General features: G+C 48.3%; 1 protein-coding gene across 4 annotated transcripts in view; it reads right to left on the bottom strand.

Annotated features, from left to right (window-relative positions):
- SGMS1 (sphingomyelin synthase 1) overlaps positions 1 to 22,000 on the bottom strand; it is a 90,230-nt gene that overhangs the window by 36,275 nt on the left and 31,955 nt on the right. Inside the window, exon 1 of one of the 4 annotated variants that reach the window (XM_009087574.4) lies at positions 8,616 to 8,729. The exons of the other annotated variants lie outside the window; for them this stretch is intronic. The gene's annotated coding sequence lies outside the window, so the exon portion shown is untranslated. Of the gene's footprint in view, positions 1 to 8,615; positions 8,730 to 22,000 lie in introns of those variants that run through there. 4 annotated transcript variants of the gene reach the window in all.

The following is a 22,000-nucleotide window of genomic DNA, read 5'->3' as shown; positions in this document are numbered from 1 at the left end:
CCGGGTGGTGCAACAGATCCCGGCAGTGCTGCTCTACCGGCAAACAGCACCTGAAACACGAGGAAATGGGTACATCACCGGAGTTGGGTCTGGTGATTCCTATCGGACGCGCGGAACGCTTTCATTCAGTGTCACTTAAAAGTCACTGCAGGGAGGAAGGATTCCTTTTTCCAGTATATATCAGTACCAGATGTTAAGTTCTACCCTACAAATTAGAAAAAAACCCCTCCACCAAAAAGAAAGTCGCGTTCTACCACACTAACACGAAACAAAACAACCAATTCCCCACGCTTTCCATGAATTTTTTGGCTCCAGCAGCAGAGTCCCTGGCCAGGCAGCATCACCATCCCCCGAGGGCTGGCATCCAGCCTCTATCCCAAAGGCCACAGCGAGGACTGGAAGCACACAGGATCTCCTGCCTGCAGATCCAGCGGGAAAGGCCGGTGAAAGCATCCCAGGTGAGAGGGAGCAGAGGATGCCTGCTGGCCGCTGCCTCGGGACAGCGGGGAGCTGCTGTAATTCGGTACAAAACCACAACACAAAGCAGGCTGAGTCACTTTGGGAAGACTGATGGGATGAGCAGCGCTGGCAGTGTTTTCCAGCACAGCACGGACTCTCCCGAGCCTGCTGGATCCAACAGAGACACTGTCCAGGAGTGAAGTCAGAGGTGTAGGAAGCAGCCTGCTTCCACTCCACAGATGAAATAATGTGGAAACTGAAAACTACGCAGCAGCAGTAACAAATAGCAGCATCAAGTTTTCTGAGCTCCATCCTGAGAGAGAGAGAGCCTGTTGCCAGGAATACTGAGGAATCTGCAGAGCCACATCGAAGAAGCACAGGGTGGAGAAAGAATTTTCAGGAGCTGCACACAGAAATCCATCCACACTCATCCTATCACACAGAAAACAAGTATTTTAAAGGAGGAGTAGCTGCTTTGGGGGTTTTTAATAGATCCACGCCCCTGAACATGGCCCAGCAGTGCTTTTTCCTAACACATGGAGACAGCCAAGTATGCAGTGGAACAATGTGCTCACCATCAGCTCCTCCACAAAGTTTAGACACCTAAAAACAGCCCATGGTCAAGCCCAACTCCGCCCATTTTATTTAAAATCTGGGGAGACACGGAATGAGGCACCAGTGAGCTCTGTTTTTTTTTCCAGCAGTCTTTTAGTAACTGGGCTCTGTAACACTCAGCAGATGTCATCTGCCCAACCTGGCCCCCCTTTCCAGGAGGGATTCTGGAGTGAAGACAGTAATTGCTCATCACCTAAAGATTCCTTAGATGTAATTCAGTCAGTACCAATCCTGTAAACCCCTCCCACTGAGAATATACATAAGGCATCTACAGCTTAATTAGAAGATGCCACAGGCCAAGGACTCCTTGTTATGCTGAGGACGCTCACACACCTCTCAGGACAGCAGAAGTCACCTGGTGAGGCCAGAGGCCAACTCAGTATCTCCCTCCAGACAATAAATGCATTCATATTTGACAGAAATGCTCTTGTGTTCCTCCAGCAGATCTTATCTTGGTGATATTTTTTTCCCCCCATGATCCAGGCCTGTGTGAGTTCAGTGACCTCAAGGCACATAACAAAGGCAGCCCTGTGTTCCCACCAGTCAGGTGGGGCCAGAAGGGAGAACAGAAGACAGTTGGACGAGTATTACAGGTAATTAAAAGGGAGCTTTGAGAACACCTTTTCAACCGTGGCACATTTAAATACTGCATGTGTCCAGACAGATACAACATAACACTCTGCAAAGCCCTGAACAAGTAAAAAGAAACACAATGAACTCCACTGGATGTGCAAAGGAAAGTGTTTTTTTCTCCTACACAGAGCAGCCAGGACATATTTAGCCTAAGGGCTGAAAGAGAGGACAGCCTGAGCTGATGACATAATTTTCTTTCTATAGGACTGGATATCTGGGACTACTGCCCTCAGCTCAGTGGCTGTTGCTGTTTCACCTCTACCTTCCCCCATCCTGCTTCAACAGAAGAGTGACAATCACCCAAAAAACACTTTAAGAACAGAGATGGCCACAGAGATGTTGTTTCTTTGCCACCAGAACACGAGCAATGTGACAAAAACCAGATCTGAGGTTGACTGCTGGCTCTGAGGAGAAAGGGCTGCTACCCCAGTCCTGATGTGTCTTGATCACTGAAGCACCACATGCATTTGGAATGTCCTTCCAAAGGCCTGGGGAAAGGCCTTCCTTGCCTTGACAGCTTAAGTCTGCCTAAACATCAAAAACAGACAGATTATGTTGAGCCCCCTTTTACCCACCCATCAGAAAAGAACTGTGTATGAGCAGGTGAAATCCAGCACTGAGGGTGGTAATGAAAGTCTTGGACAAGTGAGAAAAAACTGCTCAGAATCCTGGGATCTCTGAGGCTGGAAAATCCCTGCCAGCCCATGGAGTCCCAGCTGTGCCCAGTGCCCACCTTGTGCCCAGCCCAGAGCACTGAGTGCCACCTCCAGCCCTTCCTGGGACACCTCCAGGGATGGGCACTGCAAAGCTCCCTGGGCAGCCCCTGCCAAGGCCTGAGCACCCTTTCCATGCAGAAATTCCTGCTGCTGTCCAAGCTGAGCCTCCCCTGGCCCAGCCTGAGCCCCTTTCCCCTTGTCCTGTCCCTGTTCCCTGGCAGCACAGGCGGACCCCCCCTGGCTGTCCCCTCCTGGCAGGGAGTTGTGCAGAGCCACAAGGTCCCCCCTGAGCCTCCTTTACTCCAGGCTCAGCCCCTTTCCCAGCTCCCTCAGCCCCTTCCCCAGCTCCATTCCCTGCCCTGGACACACTCCAGCCCCTCCAGGTCCTTCCTGGACTGGGGACCCAGAACTGGACACAGCCCTGGAGGTCCCTGAGCAGGGCCAGCCCAGCACTGTGAGTGTGTGATGTGTTCACAGGGCTTCACACCAGCAATATAATTCTTTACATCCACCCCATGTATCCCAAAAAAACTTCAAAGCATTTTTTTTCTTGTCTTTCCATTCAAGAAATGCCCTGGTCACTGACATATCAGAAAAAGTGTGCTACAGGAGAATTATAAAGCTACTATGACCTTAAAAGTGTTTGCATTAAAACAAACACTTAGAGAAGTAATGTGAAACTTTATTATTACACGTGTAATTAAATAATTATTATTATTTCAGCTGTGTTACAGCATTAAAAGCCATTACAACTTCTTATGTGGAAGGCTGTTAATGGACAGTTGCTTTTGAAACTAAAAATATTGACGTTAATGGGGTTCTGAGAGAAACCAAAAACTATGAAAGAGCTGAGTTTAAAATCTCTGAAGTACTATCAGAACAGCTTCCAGAAGCAGCAGGTGAAGAGCTTAGGTGTGTTTGCTAGGACAAAGGGAGATTCCAGAGCGCTGATGTGCTCATCACTTCCAGCAATGAAGTTTCCCGGAGGAATGCTGTGTCATGTAACGTGTGACTCACAGAGCAACGTCGGCAGGAAACCACTCTTCTCCCTCTCTCCCTAAAAAAAGCTCAGCCTTGCCTCTAAGTTGAACTGAGTTCCCTGAGCAGAATTCCTCCAATTTCAGCATCATGTGCTCCAGCACGTATGCAAGAGGGAAGGTGTATTTTAAACCCTGGCAGCAAACCAGAATCGTCTGGAAAATCAGCTGGAAGCTCCTCCTGCTCCTGGTTCAGCAGGGAGTGAAGAAACACCTTGTGCTGCTGTGTTTGGACACGTGGCTGTCCTTTGCCCTTGCAGCAGTTTTGCAACCCGGGATGCTCTGCCTGGCTGGGCTGATCCCGGGCACTCCCAGTCCACTCAAACCCTACAAACCCCCAGACATGGGGCTGCACTCACTGGGACAGCTCTGAGGGATCACACACCCTCCTTGTGCAGGCACTGTCACTCTAAAGGGGATGGCAGGAGCAGCAATGGGATCCCAAACCCCTGGCGTCCACCAGGATACCAGACTCATGGTGAGGTGTCTCCACTGTGAGCCATCCCTCATCCAAGCAGCTCCTGGAGTTCTCATCTAATCTAAGTGGATAAATTCCTCCCTCTGCTCATCATGTGTGCTTCCCAGGTGTCCAGCCTTCTGCTCTTTTTGATTCAAGGCCGTGGTTGACCTTTAGGTCCTTGGAGAAACACATGGGCCTTCCCAAGGGTGGCTCTGCAGAGCTGAACACCCAGCACCTCTCCAGGGAAAACACTCTGGAATGGCAATTCCATCCAGGGCATGTGCAATCACAAACCCAGGCCAAAGCTAGAATTTCATACCACTGAGGTCCCTTTTGAGCCTGGAAGAGTGAAGCTTTCCATAAAAGAGAAGAATAGAAACAAGACACCCTTTTGAAACTCCCCACTCAACAATAAGGACATTTTTCACAGGGCAGGGTATCACTCCCACGTGACTGCATCCCACATCCAGCACTTCCAGCTTGGGAAGTACCACTCCTACTCCCTGATCCACTTACTCTGCCCTCTCAGAAGTCTCATCACCCAGATGTGTTTAAAACCTCTGGTTAAAAAGTCACCACCTCAAAATTCCAATTTACTTCTGTCTCTTCCAAACCCAAAATTTCAACCCAGAGGCCTCTGTTACAGAGAGTTTCCTCACCAAACAGTGTAATGGGACACAGATTGGTGTCCCACTGATTTTTCCATCTAAAGAGTTTGCTGTTTGCCCCACCCCTTGGGACAAGGCTGCTGGTTTGTATAACAGCAGTTTGGAACTATCAGATGCTCTGGCTTCATTAAGGCCTTAGACACCATCAAGCAAAATAAACATTTCAAGACAACAAACCCCAAGCAACCAAAAATAAACCAAGCCACAACCCCAAAAACAAAGCAAGAGTTGATGCTTGGTGCTAAAGTTCAGCAGCAGGGCTCATGGGTGTGGAGGGGGCTTTTTCCTGTTCAAGATAAATCAACCCTGTCTCCACATCCTGAGCGTTTGCTTGCACGCCACAGCCACACCAAGCAGTGAGAAATGCATTCCTTGGGGCTCTTCAGCAAGATGTTTGTTATCCCAAACACCTGACCTCCACCTGCTGCTCCTGCCAGGAGCATCTCCCTCCCAGCCAGGCAGCAGACCCAGGACTGGGACACTCCACTCCAAGAGTGTGAAGATAAAACACCTGCTCCAATTCATCCCAGCCTCCAGCTCCACTCTCCCTGTGGAGCTGGCAGTCAATAGCCAAAGGTTAAACTGCCCTGACATGTCCACCTATCCAATACCTTTGTCATTAATAAGCATGATGTGGATCAATACCAAATACACACTTCCTGTGCCCCAAGGGCAAAGGGAACGAGGCACAGGAGCGATAAGGAGCTGCTTGTGAGGGCTGCAGGGTGTTGTATTCCCAGTATCCTGTGTCAGGGCTCCACACACGCCTGAGCTGTGCAATTCCATCATTCCAGCTCTCATCCTCCTGCTTGTGACCTCCCCTGCCACGAGTTCACCTGGGTTCTCAGGATGACCTTAATTAAGAGCTGGAAAGAACAGATTATGCTCAGGAAGCCAGAGCCATTAATCTCAAAGGCTTAAAAGGTTTTCAGGGGAAGTGTGTTTATATGTCCCCTTATCTCATCCTACAAAAGAGGGAATCGGCAGCAATGCCACCACAAGCAAAGGCTGCTTTTGGTGTCACTCAGATAAAATCTAACTACTTTCATCTCCACCAATGATCAAAATGCAATAAAAACTTGGCCTGTTAGACCTTATTTTTATGACCTTGACCTTAAGTCCAATTTTTTCTTAAAAGATGTTCCAGCTCTGTGTAAGCATGAAAAACAACAGCCTGCTCCTTCTACCAGGACCATTAAAATTCTGCTCTCTGGGATATATGTCCTAAAAAAAAAAAAATCAGCATTCAATGAAATCCCAGCTCATATTTCTTACAGGGACACTTTTCTACAAGCACCTGAATTATGTGTCTCTCACTACAATTCCAAACAGGAACTTGAACCTGAAGGAACTTCATCCTGCTCCCACCAAAGCCAAGTCTCAGCAGCTTTGACCACGAAAGACATAAAATCATGGAGTGGTTTGGATTGGAAGGGACCTTAAATCCCATCCAGTGCCACCCCTGCCATGGCAGGGACACCTTCCACAGTCCCAGGCTGCTCCAAGCCCTGTCCAGTCTGGCCTTGGGCACTGCCAGGGATCCAGGGGCAGCCACAGCTGCTCTGGGCATCCTGCTCTGTCTGGGCTTCATCATGTGCTGGAATTTGAAATGTAAGGAACTTTTAGAACTTTGGGTTTATAAGTTCAAGTTTAGAATTAAATAGAGGATTTGATTTGAGATCTTGGGAAAGGCTTTTGAACTTAAGTATTGGAAGCAAAAACGTAGATTTATAGTTTAAAGTAGAAACATGTTATATTCATTTTTAAAAATTTAGTGGTTTAGAATTTAAAATATAAAAAAATGAAGTAGTTACAGAAGTAAATAGAGATTAAAATATAGTACTGTAAGTTTGTGTGTTATAATTAACTAAAAAACTTACACTATAAAATAAACCCATTAGACAAAATATTTAAAAATTAAGTCCAAAACATAAATAGCCTTATTAGCAGTGCTTATTAGTAAATAACTTCTTAAAAGGTCTTGTAACTAAAAGTCTTGTGACCTTCTAAACCGTACTCAATACAAACTAAACTCACCCTTCCTACCTATAAAAAAAGAAAAAAATAAACTACATCATCAAAACAACTCAAAAGTCCCATCTCTAACTCATTCAAAACTCCTTCAAAAATCCCCATAATCACACACAAATTAAACTAAACTTAAACAACCTTAAATAAACATATTATGCTGTAGCACACACAGAGCAGCTAAATCAAGTCATGGCCAAATACCTTTCCCCTGGCATTCATCATGCCTATTTTGGCTGGCATTTACTGTGCTGGCACTTGCATTTCTCTTCTTGACACCCATCACAACACACAGATTAGGTTCCTGTTTTCAAACCCCAGAACACCAAAAACCCCTCTCCAGGAGCACACACACACAAGGGGGTTCACTCTGCTTGATACCAACAGCACAAGGACCTGGAGCTGCTGGAAGGAGTCCAGAGGAGGTCTTGGAGATGCTTCAAGGGCTGGAGCCCCTCTGCTCTGGAGCCAGGCTGGGAGGCCTGGGGAGGAGAAGGCTCCAGGGAGAGCTCAGAGCCCCTTCCAGAGCCTAAAGGGGCTCCAGGAGAGCTGGAGAGAGACTGGGGACAAGGGATGGAGGGACAGGACACAGGGAATGGCTTCCCAGTGCCAGGGGGCAGGGCTGGATGGGATATTGGGAGTTAGGAATTGTTCCCTGGGAGGGTGGGCAGGCCCTGGCACAGGGTGCCCAGAGCAGCTGTGGCTGCCCCTGGATCCCTGGCAGTGCCCAAAGGCCAGGCTGGACAGGGCTGGGAGCAGCCTGGGACAGTGGAAGGTGTCCCTGCCCAGGGCAGGATGAACTTTAAGGTCCCTTCCAACCCAAACCATTCCATGATTCAGTGACTCTGTCATGCCCTGCTGCCTCCTGGCTATTCCCAGGGGATTCCCAAGGTTATCACAGAGCTGCTTCCACAGGAGTTAAGTGGGGTAGATGTGTATCTCAAACTGGGACACCACCATCCTTGCCATGCTCTCAAAGAAACCCCTGGTGGTTTTTTAAGCACCTGTAGCTACTCCCAAAGGCTGACCTCACTTGGGTACTATTGTGCTGTACCCACGATTTCCTAGAGCAAGAATAGCTCCACTTCTCCTCCATCCACACCAAAGAGCTCCAATCCAGAACATCTCCACAGAACTTCCACTGTCTGTTGTGTTTCCTAAAAATCCCTGTCAGAGGTTTTACCCCTGCAATTACAGGTCACAAAAATGCAGTTTGGTTAGGAGTTAAAAATATCTAATAGGGAGTAAAACAGTGAAGGTAAATACTTCAATTTTCTAGAGAGGCAGACTTGCTCTCTTGGCTGTTTATTTATGCTGGACTGTTATATTTGCTGAGGGATTGGCACTTCTGCAAAAAACCAGGGCTCAAACATGCTCAGCTTCATACTGAGCACTTCAAAACCTTCGAGTGTGACTTTCTGTGTCTTCTACAGCTCACAAGCAGCAAAAAGTAGCAAATGCAGCTTCAGATGTCAGAAAACCTGGCCTTAACCAAAAGTAAATGCTCTTATTTTGCAAACTACCCTACAAACACAATACAGATAATTCAGCTTATAAAACTATCAAGCAAATTCCTTATTTTAGATTCAGACGGAGCACAATAATAATAGAAAGGCTTGGGAAGTTTCAGAGCCAGGGCTCTGAAGGGCTTAGAAAGCTTCAGATGAGGCAAAATTCAGTTTCACTGTAAGGAAATCACTTCCACAGTGCAATCACAATAACTGGGGAGCAGGAGGGAGAAGGAAAAGCCCCCGTGCATCACCCGATGAGGGAGCACAGCAATCCCTGAGCTGTGATGCTGTGCCTGCAAGCAAATGAGACAAATCCTGCTGGATTATTAAAGAGCCATTGTCCTGAGCCTGGAGGCTTTCAGTAACTCATTTCACAGCTCCTCTCGAAAAACCACCCCAAGTTTCACGCCTCCGCCCCCCGGAATGAGAAGTTCACGCGTTTTGGGGGTGGATGTCACTGCATTAGTCAAACAGCAAAAGGCGATTACCTTGCCAGGCTTCCTGTCCTTCCCAGGTGATCATTTCCTCTGACTCCCCAGGCCTCCCTTCTCCCCAGCAGGAGAAGAAAGGAATGCTTTGCTTTCTCCTGCAGCTTTGCTTTCAGTTTGGCTCAGACAGACGGAGAGATTTCTTCCAAAGCAAACACTCCTGCAACGTCACCGCGGATATAAATAGGCAGAGGAGAAGGAGGGAGAAGCACAGCCCTTCTGGAGAGACTGGAAACATGCAACTAGGGGAGAATATCAGACAGAAATAAAGCTTTTCTTTTCCTAAAGCTACACACACAGCCTCGACTCGGACAGCACAGCCGGGCTGAACGAGCCAAGAGAAATATATTGCATGCATGCAGCCAGAGAGGGAGGCTCTCACATATCCCGGGCTTTGCCAGGAGCTGTGCTATTTCTGCTGCCACCCTGGAGCTCATACACATGGCTGCACGTCCAAATAAACAGCAGCAAAGCCACCTGCACCCACCCACCGAGGTGAGCACGCAGGAGAGCCTGCAGGGCTCCAGGGACACCGCCCAGAGAAGCTGGGGATGCCCCTGGGTCCCTGCAAGTGTCCATGGCCAGGCTGGATGGGGCTTGGAGCACCCTAGGATAGTGGATCTCATCCATCTCATCTCCCTGCCCTGCCCCTGGGAGTGGATCTCATCCTCACACAGAGGCAAGAACTGGGCAGGGGTGTGAAAGTCTGGGCAGCTCTGGCTGCACTGACCATGGAGCTCAGAGTCCTCAAAGGAAGGAGCTGAGGGACAAAGCTGCACCACAGCCCTGGACTTGAGGAGAACAGGCATCATCTTCAGGGCTGTGCCTGGAGAACCCCAGGGGCTTGGAGAGGAAAGGAACCCAAAAGAGCTGGTTGATAAAAAGGATCACCTCCTCCAGGCTGAACAACATCCCAACAAGCAGCTGACCCAGCTGAGCAGGCAGGGGCAGCTGATCCAGGAGGAATCAGGGAACACTGATTGGCTAAGAGAGACAAAACACATCTGGAATTGAATCTGGCAAGGGATGTGAAGGGTGCCAATAAGGCCAACCTTCAGGAACTGCAGGCCCCAGAGGCCAAAGGGGAAATCCAGACAAGGAAGACAATCCTTAGTGGAAAAGGATCATGTTAGGGGACAGTAGGCTGCACATACTCATCCCATGGGACCTGATGGGATGGATCCACAAGTGCTGAGGGAGCTGGCTGCTGTCACTGTGAGGCCACACTTGATGAACTTTGGAAACCATCTCCAGTTACCAAAGGACAAGAGGGTGATCAGAAGTAGTTAGCATGGACAGCTGAAGGGAAAAAATCCTTCTTCACCAGCCTGACCTCCTGGTAGGATGAAACAATCTTGTTGGATGAAGGGAGTGCAGAGGATGCTGTCTGTCTTGGCTTTGGCAAGACTTTCAACACTGGCTCTTCTCACACCCTCAGATGAGCTGGCAAAGTATGAAGCAGCCAGGAGGGCAGGGAGGTGGGTGGAAAAGTGGCCAAATGGGCAGGCCCAGCAGGGAGAGGTCAGTACCAGAAAGTCCAGTTGGAGGACAGACACTTCCCACAGGCTGATATGAGAGCCAAAATCATTTAACCTCTTTTCATGACCTGGAGGATGCACAGAGTGTGCCCTCAGCACTTTGCTGGTGACACAGTAACTGGGGTGAGTGGCCAGTACACCAGAGGGTCACAGTGCCACTTGGATCAACTCTAAAGGCTGGAGCAAAGGGCAGGCAAGAGCCTCAAAGTGTTCAAACAAAGGAAAGGCAGAGTCCTTCCATCACCCAGGGGGAGGGGTGACCCCAGGAGCCAGCACAGGCTGGGAAGCAGGACCTGTGGATCTGGATGACAACAAGCTCCCAGGAGCCAGCAAAACACCCTCCTGGCAAAAAAAGCCACCAGCTGCATGACAAGAGTGACCCTTCCCCTCTACTCAGCACAGGTGACAGCATTCCTGAAGTGCTGGGCCCAGTTCTGCACTCCTCACTGCAAAGGAGACATGGAGAGAGTCTGGCAAATGGCCCTGGACAAGCAGCTCTGGGTGACCCTGCTTGCCAAAGTGACCTTGCAGAGTCCATGGCAAGCTCAGCCAGGCTGGGATCCTGGGAGCCTTCAGCCAGTCCACTCTCCCAGCCTGGATATCATCTGTGATACCCCCAGGAATGGAGGAGCAGCACCTCAGGCCTGTGCAAGGCACAGTGCCACAATGTCACAGCGCTGACAGGGCACATCCCAGCCCAGCAGGAACACCTGACATGTGCCCTGTCTCACTCCTGAGGTGGAGATTCAGTTCCCAACCCTTGCCCACTCATCTGGGCCATGGTTTGACTCCGCTTCTGCTTTCTCAATGTGACACAGGGGTCAGAGGCAAGTGAACAGACCAGGCAGGAGGTGTTTCATCACTCCCATTCCATAAAGGTCCCTTACAGTCTCCATTTTTGCTTCCCTTCTGCCTTTTTTTTTTTCCCTCAAACATCACCACTGGGATGAATGCTTTAAAAAAGCCCTCACAAATGCTCTGTTACACCTCTAAAAACCAGAGGATGATTATCCTCTAATAGAACAAAGCAAGAAGAGTTAGACATGGGTATCATTTAGGTTTTCAAGCCAAAATCTTCATTAACTTAGCAGGTAACTACTTCTTGCTGGTGTAAAACAATAGGAATACTAAAGTTTTTTATTTGAAGGCCAAGAGATAAATTAAAGTTGTAATTTCTTTAAATCTCCAAAATTCCCTGTTCCCACAGCTGGAGGTGGTCTGGCAAAAAGAGGCCAAGTGAGAGCCATCAGCAACAGAGGGAAGTACAAAACTGATCTTACCTATCAACATTTCACCCTAAGAAGGAGGGACAGGGAAGAATCCATGCAATATCCAGGTTCTTGTCCAAAAGCTCCCAATAAAACATGTTTCTCTCTAACTGTCAGTGCATTTGCCTTGCCTGCTTCTCAGTTTAGCACACCTCCTCCTCCTCCTTCTCCTCTCTTTGCAAATACACTGGGGGCTGAGCAGGGACAGGGAGAGCCCAGCTGGGCTCTGCTGCGGTGGCAGCTGGCACAGCTGGGGCCAGGGCACTCAAGGTCTCTTCACACAGCAAACATAAAAAAGGCACCAGTGCAGTTTTAAACTGACTCCCTGCAAGCATTGGCTCACAGGGATTTAAGGCCATCCAGGGTTCTGGCTTCTTGCCATGGGTGCTTTCCCAGTGTTAGCCTGGTGTCACCAAACCCAGATGCCCCATGTTACAAGGGACTTTTGGGGTCAGCTGGCCCAGTCCCTGCCCCAAGCAGGTGCATTTTTTAGCAGGGCCCTAACCATACCATGGTTCCATCCAGGAGCTTGGGAAGGCTTTTATGGATTGTTCCACTTGTGTCTACCAAGCTGGATTCTAGTGTTACATGAAAGGATGGGCTGGGAAGTGTCTGAGAGCAGCCCTGGAGAAGGAGCTGGGGGTGAGAGCTGGCACCCAGAACCCCCCCATGCCCTGGGCTGAGCCCCAGCCTGGGCAGCAGGGGAGGGGGGGATTCTGCCCCTGTGCCCTGGGCTCAGGTGAGACCCCACCTGCAGAGCTGCCCCAGCCCTGGGCCCAGCACAGGAGGGACCTGGAGCTGCTGGGGAGAGCCCAGGGGAGGCACCAGGATGAGCAGAGGGATGGAGCAGCTCTGCTGGGAGGAAAGGCTGGGAGAGCTGGGATTGTTCACCCGGAGAGGAGAAGCTCTGGCGTGACCAAATTGTGGCCTGAAGGAGCTGCAAGGAACATGGAGAGACATCCTTTAGAAGATGGAGGGCAAGGGGGAATGGGTTCCCAGTGCCAGAGGGCAGGGCTGGATGGGATATTGGGAAGGAATTGTTCCCTGGGAGGGTGGGCAGGCCCTGGCACAGGGTGCCCAGAGCAGCTGGGGCTGCCCCTGGATCCCTGGCAGTGCCCAAGGCCAGGCTGGATGGGGACAGGAGCAGCCTGGGATGGTGGAAGCTGTCCCTTTTGTGGCAGGGGTGGAATGAGCTGAGCTTTAGGGTCCCTTCCAATTCTTCTGGGATTCCTTGAGGAGGTGCACAAAGAGGCAGCCCCAAAACAACAGACACTCCCTGCAAAGATCTGCACAGGGCTCAGATTCTCAGCTCCCAGTTTCATCTTTACAACTCCGGCAGCTGTGAACACAAAGACCAGACCAGCACCCCCAACCATCACAGCAGCTCCTCCTGGGAAGGCTGAGGAGGTGCCTCACACTTGTGGCACTCAGGGCACAAAACAAATCCCATTTACACAGGACTTTTCTCTTGGGCAGCACGAGCTACTGTTCCACTCTGAATTAAACCCCATAAAGCAGAACCAACTAAACACAGAAAGAACTACTCTGGACTTGCAAGGGAAAAGAGAGGCTGCTAATTACAGCCCAGCTCAGCTCCTCACTGCCAGCAAAGCATCACCAGCCCTGTCTTGTGTTACCCTGCTGGAGGAGAGTGGCTCCTCTACAAGAGCCCCAGCTGGAAGGTGCCAGGAGGTTGTAGCTGGCACTGAAACCCAGAACAAAGCAAACCAGTGGGGAATCAGGGATGCTGCATGTCCAGCACATTGCTGAGATCCACCCCAAGGATCATGACATGCTGCTGGCAGAGGAAGGAACAACTGGCCAAAGTTTCAGGGAACCAGAGGAATAAAAACACAGGCACATGAGGAGAAATAATTATATATGGAAGTTTTACATCAATCCAGAGGCAGCCAGGACTCCATCCTGCCCCAAAGCAGCAGATCTGGAGCCTGGGTATCACCTGAGGCAGCTACATAGCCAAGAGTTATTTTTGGAGTGGTCCTGAATCAAAAAAGCAGGAACTGAATCACAGGGAACATCCCTACACCCAGACTGAGGGCATGGATGGGGACCAACCATAAACCCAACACAGCACAGCCACGTTTCCATCACAGGCTCACCCAGCAGGAACCCAAACAGAGTTGAGGATCATTCATCCGGTGACAAAAGGAACAGTGTTCCTTCCCCAAATACACCGTGTGACAGGGCAGTGTGACAGAGATGGACACAGCAGCTCTCCCTCCTGCCCAGGAAATGCTGCAGGACTTTGTGTGGTCAATGTTACAAATTCAGAAAGGTTTTGGCCCAAAACCTCCATTACTCATCAAACACTTGCAATACCAAGATATTCCCCCTCTAAGTCACTGCCCTTGCTGGTATGAATGTGACCCTTTGTTTATACAGCAAAAGGCTGGTTTTGGTACACTACTAAATAAAGGAAAATTCAAACTTCCACATCCATCATGCAGCTCCAAAATAAAACAGGAAAAAACTCACTTTGTCTTCAGCATCCCAAAATGGACCAGGCTTTCCAGGGCTCTCAGTGCTAAATGAAAGCTGACCATAGAAAATTCCCCTGTAAATGTTTATTATTCTAATTTTAACCTCTGGACATTTTTAGGGCCAATAAAAAAACAAGATCAAAACCCAAGAGAGCAAATAATCCACACAGGGATTCTCTCCTGCCTGTGCTGGTTCAAAAGTCATTCTGAGATTTGAGGGATATTTTTATTTTTAAACCTCTGTTTAATTTCTGGTACTGGAAGCATTAAATCCCACCACAATGTCAGATCAAAACAAGTCTCTTAGAAAGGAAGGGAGAAGGATTCCCACAGGAAACAACACTGTCCAAATTTAAATACCCCACAGAACCCACTGGGCAGCAGAAACCCCTTTTTAATTTGTCTTTTCAAGGTGAAAGGAACTCAAGGAACACAGGGATACCTTGTGCCAGTACACTCTGGGTAAGCTCTGCTGGATCCTGCAGAGCTCTTTCATCCATCCAAACTCTCCAGAAGTGTTCAAAACATTTCTTTCAAGCCTTAATTGCACCTTTATGCAGCCAAACCAGATCCACTCTTGATTTTGGACCAAGAGTGAGATTTTGGCCAAGAGTGAGAGCAGCCAGACACTGTGCAGCTGGTGTCACCTGCAGAGGCTCATCCCAGTGGCACAGGGACCACAGCTAGCCCAAAATCTCCAGGCAGAAGCACAAATGCAGATCTGCAGGACAGCACCTCTGTTCTTCTTTATTCTCCTGCCCACAAAGGTAATCCCTTAGGTGCAAGCAGACATCCTGCAGTGTGTTTTGGAGAGTTACTAAGAGGAGAAAAAACAAACAACCAAACAACAAAAGCCAAAATTGGGCTGCTGGGGTGAGCAGCTGCCTGCAGGGATAAACTTCACTTGCAGACAGCACCGTGCTGGTGCCAAAAGGCTTTCCCCAATCATTCTGACCTTTGTTCAGGGCCAGCCTGGTCCAAAAAAAGCAGTGAGAAGCACTATTCCTGTGTCTCACAATCCTGGCCCTCCTGGCTGTATTACAGCCTTCAGTCTTCCATTTCATCATCAATACAAGTAACAAATCCATAATTTAGCTGGTTTGCTTCCCTGTCCACCCCACAAGCTCACCCTCACACTGATGGGACTCCCGTAAGCTGAAAAATGCACCTTCCTATAGTTTTGGGGCCAGTGGCCTCTCAGTTTGATCTGCTGCTTGTTTTGTTCCACCTGCTAGGGGACCTGGCATTTCCTTGTCAAACACAACCTGAATTTCCCCATTCCAAATTGATTCCAGAGTGCACATGAAGGCAAAGTGGAGATGCCCCTTGACCTACAGATGAGAAAGGCACTGCTCTCTGGGGGTACCATCCCTTCTGTCTGTCCAAAGACATCCCCTGGAGGCCTCATTTTGTCTCTGTGCTGCCCTAAACTCTTGTCCTCCCTCTGTGTCACAGCAGCAGTTTAATTCCTGAGCTCCCAGTTGGGCTTTGTTTGGAGGGTTCTCCCCCTCCTTGTTTATTTTAATCCATAAACCTACACACCCATAGCTCCAAAAATAAGAAGTCACAGCAGGAAAAAAGCCTCCAACACACCAAAAAAAAAAAAAAAAAACCAAAAAACTTAAGCACATCAGCAATACAAAAGCACTTTCAAACATAGGAATTCAAAACCTCAACAGCACCAAGCAAGAGCAATAATGAAATCTTTAACAGAGCCCAGGTCAACAGACAGGATGCCAGTGAAGTGACCTGTGTGACAAGTTTGTTGGGGGGAAAAGTGTCACACAACTGCTCTCAACACCTCTGATCCAGCTCCTCCCTTTAGTTTCAGATCCCTGCATTAACTGAGCTGGCCACATATCACAGTTCCCTCCCATCTCCAGCTTTTCTGTCCCTGCATCCTCTGTCTCACACCACAGCTCTAAGACTTTTCAGCAGTGTCACAGCAGTACTTTGCATGTGATAACAGAGAGGAAACAGCTTCTTGTAGGCCATTCCAAGGGTAAGAATCAGCAGGAAAAGGCCATTGCAGGCAGCTTATGAAACACTGGTTACAAGAGGAGCAGACAATTCTGGAGGTGAAAGGCACCAGCCAGCCAGGCTTTTGTTGGGAAAAAGAAACCTGACATCAAAACAGCTCAAAGTTGTACATCTTACCTAGATGAAGGTAATTATCTCCTTATTAAATATTCCACACTTACAACGGTTACAATGGCAAATCTCTGGATTCAGGGTAACCATCCTCTGACATGCACCCAAACATGCAGAATCATGGAATGGTTTGGGTTGGAGGAGACCTTAACCTCCCAACCCCCTGCCACACAAGCAATCAGTAACTAAATAACAGGCCAAGGACTTTTCCTAAGCAATTTATGCTTAAATCATCACAGGCTGGGCAGAAGACACAGGGAAAAAATTAAAAGTATGAGTTAATAGAGTCTTGCTGCTTCCTGCTGCACACAGGCTTGTTTTTTTCCTGCAATACAGAGGAGGGATTTTTTTTCCAGCACCACTTTCAGCTGCCACAAGCAGGCTATTGTTTGGATTTAGCCAGGCAGCAGGAGTCCCCATGCAAACCCAGGGCAGCAGGATGGACTGCTTGGAACTGAAACAGAACAGAAGGGAATTCAGTCCCATGAGGATGAGAAGAGAGGTTTGTACTAAATACCTGCTTGGAGCAAAGCCAGAGGAAGCCCATCAAAGGAATCCTGGGATACTTCCCAACATCCAGGTGCCCACAGGGATGTTGTGCATCAAGTGACAGCTCAGCAGCCTCTTCCCAGCACACATCTCCCAGCTTGTGCCCCAAATCCAGGCAGCCTCAAACTGTTCAGACTACATCTCTGCCTCCTCCCCCGCACACCACGGCATCCTCTCCCATTCAAGAAGTGATTCCTCAGCCCTTGGACACACCAGAATGAGTCATCTGGGTGCACTGGTGCCTTCACTCTGAAAACTCCTGCTCGTCCCCAGCGGAGCACTGAAATGCTGTGAGCTCACTTGTAGCTGTGGCAACAGAAATGCAAATCCTGCCACACTGAGAAACTTCACCACCGACTCCTCCACTACACGGGGACTATGTGTGAGCAAAATCAGTTTTTTCTTCTTCCTCCCTGAGGATAAATTGGGTTTTGTGAAAGCTGTGCCCTACACCAAAAATCCAATCAGCAGGGCAGAGTTAAACCAGACACACGTTGCTTTAGCTGTGCTTCAGTGCACGCAGAAAACAGGCACAGAAGAGTTTGGAAACAGGGTACAAAACCAGGCTGGAGGTCTCTCACTGCAAGGGCTCTACTCACTGTTTACACCTGGTGAGGAGCTTCTCCATTTGCAGCCTCAGTGAGTCATACCATGGCTGGTTTCATACAATAAAGGTACAGTGGATATAGAGACAGAGAGGAGAAAATGGCTTTCAGTTAATTGTTCCCTGGCACAGGGTGCCCAGAGCAGCTGGGGCTGCCCCTGGATCCCTGGCAGTGCCCAAGGCCAGGCTGGACGGGGCTTGGAGCCACCTGGGATAGTGGAAGGTGTCCCTGCTCATGGCAGGAGTGGATAAGATGGGCTTTAAGGTCCCTTCCAACCCAAACCATTCTGAGATTCTACAATTAAATGATCCATTTTTCAAAAGAAATCAGAAGTCTAAAAAATATCAGCATATCTGGATGCAAAACCATGAGCTTTTCTTGGGGGATAAATAGGATGTTTCTAACAAAAATGCAGGCAGTAACAGCATAGAGCAACCTGAGGTTAAAAACAGCTGATGAGGGTGGTGAAGAAAGAGGGGGAAAAAAAGGAGCAAGCCTCACCTAACAAGTTTCCAGCAGCAAAACCTGTGTGAACTGCAAGACCCAGATTGCAAATTTAGCTTTGGTGAGAACTGTACCTCACTCACAGGGTATCAACCTGTGGTTTGCAGAAACTTCTCAGACAAGCTTCAGTATCCTGAATGGCAAACAAAGAGTAAACTCCCAGCATGTTGAGAAGTTTGGGTGGGGAACTGGGAGACTTCTGGGCTTGGTGGGGGCTGGTGTTGGTTTGGAGCATTGTGTTTTGTGGTGCTCTTTGTTCCCCTTTCAATTTGGGTTACCGAGGGCAAACCGTTGGCAGGGAGTGAAAACCCTGCAACCTCAGCCTCACCTGTGAGTGAGCAGAGGCAGTGTAATCCCACAGGCAGGTTATTCTATCTGGGAGCAAAGCAAAGGAGCTAAAAGCAGAGGAAAAGGAGAGTTACCATGGGATACCAGGATGCGTCACTTCTCTTGGCTCTCCTGGCGCCACGTGACGCCGCAGCCGCCAGTGAAGAACTCGGCAGATGGGATAGGGGGAAAAAAAAAATCTAAAAAGGTCCCTGGATTATAGCAAAGTTTAGGCTTTAAAATCTACTGCTTATGGCTACAGAAATAGAGGCAACAATATTTATCTATAAACCAAACTATCTGTCTATAAATCTATTGCCACGGAGCAGTAAATACACGCTTTCCCTTCCAGCAGTCGTCACCATCTCCACTTTTCAGTTGCCTGCAGTAAATTTAGTCCAGGCACATGCAGAAATACCACCCCTGCCATCTCAGAGAGAACTAGCACTTGCCTTTCAGAGGAGGCAAAGCAGGTCAGTAGTTTCCACCTCGCTCATAAATACAGAGGCAGCCACTTGACAGCAACAGACACGAGCAGTCAGAGTTCAAGAGAGATCAGAAAAGGGATGAATCACTTGGAATTTACTCTCCAAGTTATCACACAGGTCATCAAGCTCGTGCCTTGGGCTGGAGCCCCCTGAACCAAGAGTTTCTTTCCATTTTCAAGCCATGTGTGTGCAGCATGTCAGTGACCCCACACATGCTCACTCACACTTGTGTTTCTACCCCACTCAGACCAGGAGCAATTCTCAAACAGCTCCTGCTCCAAGTCTTTCTTCTCTGCACAAAATCCTAGAGTAGCCCAAAGGTTGAGGATTTCTCCCCTCCTTTTACAGCAGCCAGTTTCTCTCTAGCAGATCAAAACAGCTCTGATTCAAAGGACATTATTCCAACTCCATCCTCCTCCACCTCCCAAAGCCTCCTAACACCCACACGCTGCTGAACGTCAACATCTCCAGGGAAATTCAGTCCTTGCAGATGGCACCAAACAGCCCCCAGGGTGGAGTAAAAAGCTCTGTGCAGCATGAGGAACCTTGGCCCTCCCTGGGTGAAGGTGCAATCCCAGCCTTCCAGCCCTACCCAAACATTGCATGGGGCTGGGAATGGAGTGTGCTGGGGCCCATCTGCCTCCAGTGCACCAGGGTAACCTGAGCATCACCCCATACCAGCTGGCACGCTGCCACCCCAACCCACCCACTGCCAGCACACTCCAGACTGCAGGATTTTGGGAAAGGAACACAGCCCCATCAGCCAAGACAGCTGCTGCCATCATCTGCTCCTGAGCACCAGCTTTCTGTCACCTGAATCACTTGCTATGCCTGCTTGCCTGTTTCCCATTACCTACCAGAAGTAGGAAATAGTCTGGAAACCAAGAAACCCCACATTTCACCTGCTACTTCGGGTTGTAACCCCTGTGTTACAAAGCTACACAACAGCTGGGTGTTATTTCTGACCTGCTTACAAAAGGAAGTTTCAGGTGTCTACAAAAAGTTTTAACACAGACAGTGATACATTTTACAAAAAGGGGAATGCAGGTCCTGCACCTGGGCAGGAACAACCCTGAGCACCAGAACAGGCTGGGGAGGAGCTGCTGGAGAAAAGCAATGGGAATATGGATGATTTAAACCTACAGGAACAGCACAAAGTCATAACAGACATATTCCATGTCACAGCATGAGAACAGCAGCTGGTTTTAAGGCTGTTTTATTCTGAAAACTACTGAGTTTGTCCATTTGTCCCTGTGGGCTGTCCTGGAAAATAAGGAAGTTATTTGCTCTGTGGGGAAGAACCCACAGTCCCAGCCACCCTGGGATTCCTCCCTGAGCCAGGAGACACTGTCTTCAACAGCTTTGAACAGGATGGGTTTTATCCAGCCTCCTTTGAACCTCTCATCTTCCAGCAACATCCTGGCCACCAAGGATACCACAGCAGAACTGAGCACCACCAAAAGAAAAGCTCTCCCTTTTATAAGCCCATTGCTTCCTTTTTTTTTTTTTGAGTGAGGAAGGCTTGGGTACTCCCAATCTGCTTAACATTCCTCTCCTCACTTCTTCCCCTCACAATCATTTCTGCTCCATGCTAAAGAGACAAAGTTTATTTATCTCCCTTTATACAACAGCTGTTACATGACTTCATCATCCTTTGTTGAACCTTTTTCTTTTTGGGGATGAAGGATTCAGGACATGGAGAATCATGGAAAAAAAAAGTGATTTTTTAAAAATTTTATTTTTACAGTAGTTTGTTGTGTTGTCTTCTCCTTCCCTAATAATATTTATTCATTTACTACTTTGACTTTTCAGCTATTTGCAGTGAAAAAACCTCCCAATTCAGGAAAAAAAAGCCTCCCGAGCATTGTCTTAGATATCACAAGTTCTAGCATCATCATAACACAAGGTGTTTGTATTATCAGAGCTCCATACCTTCCTGATGTTCCTCACAGGCAGCTCCTCTACACACTGACTGTTCCAGGTCCTTGCAGCAGTAATCTGACTCCTCCCATTCCTCTTTCCTTATTTTTATCTAGCACTAGTTCTTATTGATTACAGGTGTGGCCTGTTAAGATCAGGCCCACCTCCAATCTTCAGCAACTGAAACAGCTGCAACCCATTGGGGGACAAGATCACCCTCTACAAACAAGAGCAGAACAAAACCCAAAACCTATAATGCTTCTGCTTTCTGCCAGTGTGGCAGAAAATAAGCATTAGGCTTCAGAGACAGGAAAGAGCCTGCAAAATGCAGTAACCTCTCAATATCTTGAAACAGAGGCTTCCAAAACTTTTCTTAACCCAGAGCAGCAGAGTAAGGAATTAACCACATCCTTGGCTGTGCATGTGCCTTTCCTCCCCTCAGCTGAAGATGGTTTTTGGTAATAAAACATCAAATAAATACACATACACACACCTAGGTCACCTACAGTTATTATTTCCTCATGCAGCACCAGCAAAGTGACCCCTAAGGAGGTGCACAGAACATGACCTGGATTTTTATTAGTAACCAATTGCTGCTGCTCTCCAGCCTCATTGACCTTGCAGCACACACCTGATTCCTGCTCAACACACCTGGGTTTCCTCTTTTCATGTGCACAGTCCCCACAGCTCTGTGTCATTAATATTCACAGTACACCCAGGGGCAGAGCTGTAGCCTCAAACTCCTGCTGGGACACAGATCTTTAGTTTTTTTTTCCCCTGTTTTCAGCATCTCAAACTCACAGGATGACAACACAGGATTGCTTTGAAGTGTCCATTTTCACCCCACCTCAAATTACCCCAGAGAAGCAGATCCTGGCTGAGTATCAGAATTCTCCAGATAAAACTTAACAACCAGTGCATCAACATGGAAACAATGGGTGAGGTTTTTGTAAACAAACAGAGAAGAGTTTCAGATTTAGCAAGACTTTTACAAGGATGGTGCCTCTTACACAAGCAAGAAGCAGAAGGATGCAAAAAATATACTTGCTGTTTTATTAAGCTCACTTATCTAAGTTTTCAGAGTTGCTTTTTGCAAGGCTGTGGTGTAAAAATAAAGCTGCTCTTTGGGGCAATTTGTCAGGTACTTCTACTGCTCAGTTTTGGATGCTGGAACAGAAAGAAAGGATGAGAACAGGGTTTTTCACTGAAATGACCATCTAGAACCCCCCCTTGAGAAGAAAGAGAGTAAACAGGTCCACAAAAAAACAGACTCTCTTGGATACTCTGATGTCTCAGGTTCTAGCTGTTATATGTTTCAGATTCTCTGCTGTTTTAGTGTGCAGGTCTGAGCTTCACATTAGGGAGGGTGAGCTCTCTGCACAGAGTTGCTAGATAAAATAATTCCTTCTCTAGCTGGGGACCAAGGACAAATGATCCAAATCTCAGACATAAGAACACAAACACCTTGGCCTAAGAAAGAAAAAGAAGAAGGATGGGACTGCATGGGCTGGAGCTGGAATTGGACAATGAACTC

This window comes from Serinus canaria, chromosome 6, assembly GCF_022539315.1.
Source record: "Serinus canaria isolate serCan28SL12 chromosome 6, serCan2020, whole genome shotgun sequence".
In the NCBI taxonomy this organism is placed as follows: Eukaryota; Metazoa; Chordata; class Aves; order Passeriformes; family Fringillidae; genus Serinus; species Serinus canaria.
The sequence above is the reverse complement of the archived record's forward strand: the minus strand, read 5'-3'. Positions and strand labels throughout refer to the sequence as shown.